Source organism: Centrocercus urophasianus, unplaced genomic scaffold, assembly GCF_019232065.1.
Source record: "Centrocercus urophasianus isolate 14NV4802_14NV808 unplaced genomic scaffold, USGS_Curo_1.0 seq_9, whole genome shotgun sequence".
Lineage (NCBI taxonomy): Eukaryota > Metazoa > Chordata > Aves > Galliformes > Phasianidae > Centrocercus > Centrocercus urophasianus.
The window spans coordinates 4431758-4438419 of NW_024885532.1; positions in this window are offsets into that span (position 1 = coordinate 4431758).

A 6662-nucleotide genomic window follows, 5' to 3' on the forward strand; every position below is an offset into this window, starting at 1 on the left:
AGTAATTACTATTATTGTAATGAAATTATAGCAAAATTAAATTCAAAGTACTTCTTATGTGACAGTATGTCAAATGTAAAAAGCAGAGTTTTAAGATGCAGGAATGTTAATATTCCTTAATCTAGATTCACCTGCTACAAACTTAATTTGAGCCTGATCATTTGTTCCTAGCAACTCCAAATCAACATTTACATATCTATATTGGACAAGTCTATGCTTTTTATGACTGAAGTGACACTTTTGTGATTCTGTTAATATGGCATTCTATCCTATACTTCATTCCAGGCCTAAAAGTTTTCAAAACACAATTGGAAATATTCTCCCATCACAGTAAAGACATTGATAACAAAATAACAGATAAAATAATAATACTAAATAAATAAAGACAAGTAGAAGTATATGCATACAAATACAATTTAATATATATAAACACAAACACAAATATGTGTTTATTGTGTTGTTTTTGTTTGTTTGTTTGTTTTAGAATGTAGATGGTAAAAAAAGCTATTGATCTACTTAGTAATTAAACAGCTTTTATTAGGAAATGTACTAGATTTTCATGTTTCAAGAATTACTTTAAGAATTTATCTTAGCTTTTATACTTACTTTTATAATTAGTAAGTATAATATGTGTAATTATACTTAGCTTTTATAATTACTTTTATTTAAATGCTTTTTTTAAAAAAAAATAAAGTTAATAGCATGTCTATGACATCAATCATTGTCCTGTTTCCCAAATAGGAAAATAAATCTTTTTGTCACAGAATTTCTACAAAAATAACAGAATGTATTAATAACCTAATGCTCACAAAATCAGGTATATTGTTGAAATCGAGAAAAGAAAATGTTTTATTGCATTAAATATTAAACTAGACATTTATTATTTTAACTCTTATCCCAGTCAGGATGTATTTTTGGAAGGTCACCCAGAACCCTGTCATGATATACAATGGAATCATGTGTACAAACAGAAAAACAAAAATGAAAAAGCAACAATAACAATAAAAAGAAAACAAAAACTTCACCTTCATTTAGTTTGATATGGTCTACAATTGTCTGAAAAAATTATGCATATTTTAAATACAGATGTGGTTGCATGTCCCATGGGAAAATAAAGAACAGCAAAAAACAACACAAAAACCCCACAACAAATGAAAAACAAAACAAAACAAAATCAAAATTTATCAAATATATTTCAAGGTTTCAATAAAGAAACCTACAGAATTAAATAAAATACAATGTGACTTCATATAGTCCATCATACTCAAAAACCACACATGTATATGCAGATGTAAACTGAACTTCCACACGTAATTGGGACACAACAATTCCAAGCTAAATTTTACAGTGCTATGCTGCATAAATATTCAGTTGATTTGTCAGCAGATTGGAAATAGATGCAATTCATTTTGGGGGGTATACAGCAGAACAACAAATGTTCACCACTACTGTATCCAATTTTCTTGCTTTGCAAAGTAATTATGTCAAGAGAATGATTTATTTCAATGACTTAAAGCCAAACTTATATGAGCAAGGTAGATGTTTTGTTACTTCCTTAAGTCACTGGAATCTGTTTTCATACAAATGTAAAATGTGGCCCATTAGCTGTAAGTTAATCTGCTCACCATTTAATTAGAAACTTCATTAGACTTTATTTCTTTGTATATTCAATTATTTAAATGTCTCTGGTTTCTAAGATCAAAATACATCTCTCTGTGCTTCCTAACCCTGTTCTGTTCAGTGTTTTAAGAATTAAAGAAAACATTCCAAAACATAATTGTGCATAGTATTTCTCTAGTATTTCTCAAGTAATATCCTACTACTTGGTACTCTGAAATGTAGAAGAAGAATTAAAAAAAAAAAAAAAAAAAAAAAAGTAAATATTTGTGATATTTATATTAGAATAATATTTATACATAGATGGATAAACACAAATCCAAAAGACAGTATTGCTTGACTGTGAGGAGATTTATGTGCTCTCATTCCAGCAGAGCACATTACAAAGCTCCCTTAAAAGTTTGAGAAATCACAACATACAATTTGTATATGTTGTACAACATACAAGCAAACATACAAGTAATATGGCTGCCCTGTTCAAAGTGCTGCTAATCTGCCCACTCTTGTCACAGAACCACCTTCTTCATCTGCTTTTTCATTCAGTTATCACTCTTTGGTTTGAGATCATGCATTTTTCCAGACTAAAAGGATGTTGCAGAAAGGAGGTGCAAGTTCCCTACAATCAAATAATCAATATAAACATGAACATCACTTGAAGACTGATGGCTCCTGCCACTCAATCTCATCTCCCTCCATTTTTCTTGTTTAATACCAGTAGTGCCAGTAACATTCTCGATTCTGAATAAGACAACCAAAGATTTTGCCCAATTTTGTTGGAGGCTTTTTCATAGAATTTCCAATTCAGTATGCCAGTTTTTATTCACATGAAAGTCTGTTTAGACTTCCCAGAGACACTGGGCAATATGAAGAACCTGCCCTCTAAAAACGAAGAAGTTCTTGTTCACTATGTCATCAAGTCAGATGTGCCTTAACAGACTGCCTCTGCATTAAGTTTCCGTAAGAAACAAAAAAAGCACTGCTCAGGCATTTGAGCTCCAGCTAAATAAAAGTCTAAATAATCTACAAAATCAGGATATTGCTTTCATATTTTACCAACAATCATGATCGCCTATTACTTACATGATTGCCTTTTCAGTTATATTTTCTCACGTGTTTTCAGTAGGTCAGATGCTCATTTTTAACAGTATTTTAGCATGATTTTTGTTAGATTACTTTTATATTTATTACATGATATTAGAAAAGTACCACTTCGACTAATATATAAAGGAACGCACCTAAGAATAGACTACATTATAGAAAAAAACAAAAAAAAAAGGCAGGAAAACACTAGAAAATTAAACACAGTAGTACACAGAATCATCCACACATGCCTTCTAAAACATAAGTAACCATTAAACCATTAATAGCCAAATCTAAAAAAATAAATATATAAAACAGAATTTGGGCCCTAGAAGTATTGGAGAAGGAGGAGAGGAGAGGAGAGGAGAGGAGAGGAGAGGAGAGGAGAGGCTACAGTGAGAAATCAGGATTCTCTTTCAACTTTAAATTTTATTGTAGAATTCCAAGCACTTATGGAAAAATAAATAAATAAATAAATAATGAGGCCATGTGAGAGATTCAGTTAGCTCAATATGACTTGTAAAATTGTTTCTTTTATAACAAAAAAAAAAGGGGGGGAGAGGGGGAGAGGAGGAATATATCTGACAGCCAGTCTAAAGCAATCTGATAATGAGTCTAAAACAAGTTAGAATAATATTCAGAAATTTCAAAATAGGGTATATATTTCTTTTCCTTATGATACTTTTATCCCTTTGGTCAGCACTAACTCAGCAGATCATCACACAGAAGGTTTTACTGATCTTTCTAACAAAATAGAGGTCAAATTTATATACAACATGTTTTTTTTCAAACAGCTTATCCTGTATTTTCAAATCAGAAGCACATCTCCTTTTGTCAAGTGACATATCCAACTACATTTTCTTACTATAATTTTCCACAGATAATACATCATTGTAGTTACTGCATGGGAAAACCTACTTCCAATAAAGCCTTCATTCACAAGTAGCCGTTTCAGGTGTATTTCAAGATAATTACAGGCTGCAGAATATTCTGCACTCTGCATCCTTTTTTAAGAATCCGTCTTTAAGAATGCACATTCTGAAGGTAATTGATGTTATTTTTTCCTCCAGTAACGGAACTGATAGCATATATTTTTCTGCTGAAGATAAGAAGTCAAAGGGATTTAAATTAACTGTTCTCATTTTAACATCGACCCTAAGGAAAAAAAATTAAAAACCAGTTATTAAATATTTGTAGAAAACTTGGAAGCAGCAGTACTACTAGCCTCAGAAATGTCAGCATCAAAATGCAAGAATAAACACACTGATGAGAAATTTTTATCAGCTATTTCATATAAATTCAAGCAACTCTTGTTCATTTACTCATTTGTGGATGCTGCCTCTTTGTGGCAGAATGCCACGTAAAATATACCTTTCACATTAGGAACCCAATCCTACATTTGTATTGACTCCTGTGCAAGCTCCTCTCCATAAGTTTAAACTAAAAGGGAAAAAAATATATATACACTTGAAAGGATACACACTGTTTGCAGGACTGTCATATTCAGTCCTTACTGAATAAGCCTCTCTCTTAGTCAATGACAAAGCAGTGAGCCTGAAAATTTCCTTACTTATACCTATTTAACAACAGTGTGCTTCAACTGAGTCTAAATGAAAGGAGAATGAGGCCACCAGTTTCAGCAATAGTTAGAAAAAGTGCAATTCAAAATCACTACTGACAGCGAGAAGTCCGCAGGAAATCAAGAGCAGTACAGAGTTTTTATCTGAGTTTTTCTCTTGTGGAAAAAGAACACTCCTGGTATATGCATTTCAAACTGAAATAATACTCCACATACTAAACTGTCCAAGCTCAACACAGTCATTCAGGTTTTTGGTGTTTTTTTGTTTGTTTGTTTGTTTTTGCTTTTGGTCTGTGTAGATGTCATAAAGGGAAGAACACATGGCAACAAAGCATTTGGATTGAATTCCAGTTATATACTTTTTTTTTTTTTTTTTTTTTTTTTTTTCTGCAGAAAGTGACATACTGCACAGGGATAAGAAAAGCACAACAGAACAGAGACCATTTGCAAGAAAAGATGCATTAGTGAGCAACCAATATTGCAAACAATAGCAAACATGATAATCTTTGTAAACAAAGAGAAAACTCCATGTGAAATATACCCTGTTCCGTATATTTAAGAACATTTTCTCAAAGAAACAACATGTAAGAATGAAACTATCCTACTCAGTCTGTGAAAAATACATTTATGTGTCGCTCTGACCCACATTATGTATGCTGGTATTTACTGTATATTGTGTTTTCATAGAATCACAGATTCATAGTACTGTAGAATTATTATAGAACTGCAGAATGGCTTGGGTTGTAAGGGACCTTAGAGATCATTAAGTATCAACTCCCTTGCCTTGGGCAGAGTTGCCACCTACAAGTTCAGGTTTCAATATCAGATTTTTAAAATAAAGAAGACATGCCTAAAAAATGTTACAACTTTCTGATGAAGTGTAACTGCTAGTAAAAAGAATCCAATACATAAACAGATGATTTTGGCAAGAAATTTTAAACTTCAGATACTCATTATTTCATGTTCTTACATTTGAAATATTTATCAAGTGTTTATTCAGAAACTATTAAAAAAATCACATGTGCTGGGATACATACGAGAGAAATTTCTTGTCCCATCTTACAGTGACACTGTGTTTATCAATATCTTTGCCATTGCCTGCTGCCCAAAGGAGTAAAGACATTGGAAACAGGTGTGTATAGTCCATCATATGATCTTTCAGGATTCCAGTAAACATGAAAATCCGTACAAGTGCAATTGTACAATCAGAAACTGGCTACAACCATTGTCAAATTATTATATATTTTTAAATTAAGAAAAAAAAAAAAAAAGAGAGAGAGAGAGAGAGAGAAAGAAAGAACAAAACCTGACAAAACAAAGTTAAAACACTTTTCCCCATTAAAGTGAATTCATTTTACATGTCCCTCACTAGTTGCTCACTATAATGCCTGAGAAGGAGGCTGCTAAAAGGTACATTTTGAAATAGAAAAAAGTATACATATGCTTTTTCCTATTGCAATCAGATTTTATGTGTTAGATTGTCCATTAATATTTGGTCTTAATTGACTTCATCTGTAGTGATTTAAAAGGATCTTCTTGTACTACATCAGCTCTGGGAAGAAAAACAGAAAACCCCTCAATATAATGAACCACTTCAGAATAATCCATAGACTTTGGACCCTACTCTGAAAACAAAGAAAAAAAGAAAAAAAGAAAAAGAAAAAATAGAAACATGCCAGTAACTTTACTCACAAGAACACAGTCTGCATTCTTTACCTTAATCTTATAGTCCTTGGGGCATTTGAGTAACTTTGCTCAATGAGTGAGTCTACAGGACTACACAGATGAGTAAAGTTGTTTATGTGGTTAAGTGCCTGCAGGATGAAGGTCTAAGCTGGGACATCTTTCACAAGTAATGATACTCAAGTGAGTAAGAATTTGGAAGATTAGGTCTTCAAATAGTGAAGGAAAGAGAAATGCTAATGTGCATATAAAAATAGGTGCTACAATAAAATATTTTTTCTTTCCATATTTCATCAATAAGTTACTTTCACTAACCAGTAATGGATCATATATCTCTGCACTCTTTAATTATTTGTCCACATCTACAGTGATCCTTTTAAAGATCATTATATATATATATATATATAATTTTTTTTTTAATTCAAAAGTCCAGAAAGCATATAAACACATCCTTAAAAAAAGGAAATCTTGTATTAAAGTCGGGGTGTGCTAGTCTCTCCATAAAAGCCATTTAGAGTCACTCATGGCTAAAAGGGGAAAATGCTCTCTGCACTCTCCAACCAGAAATAAAATAAAATTGAATGATTTTGCTCAAAAAGAAAGAGAGAAAAAGAGAGAAGGAAGGAAGGAAGGAAGGAAGGAAGGAAGGAAGGAAGGAAGGAAGGAAGGAAGGAAGGAAGGAAGGAAGGAAGGAAGGAAGGAA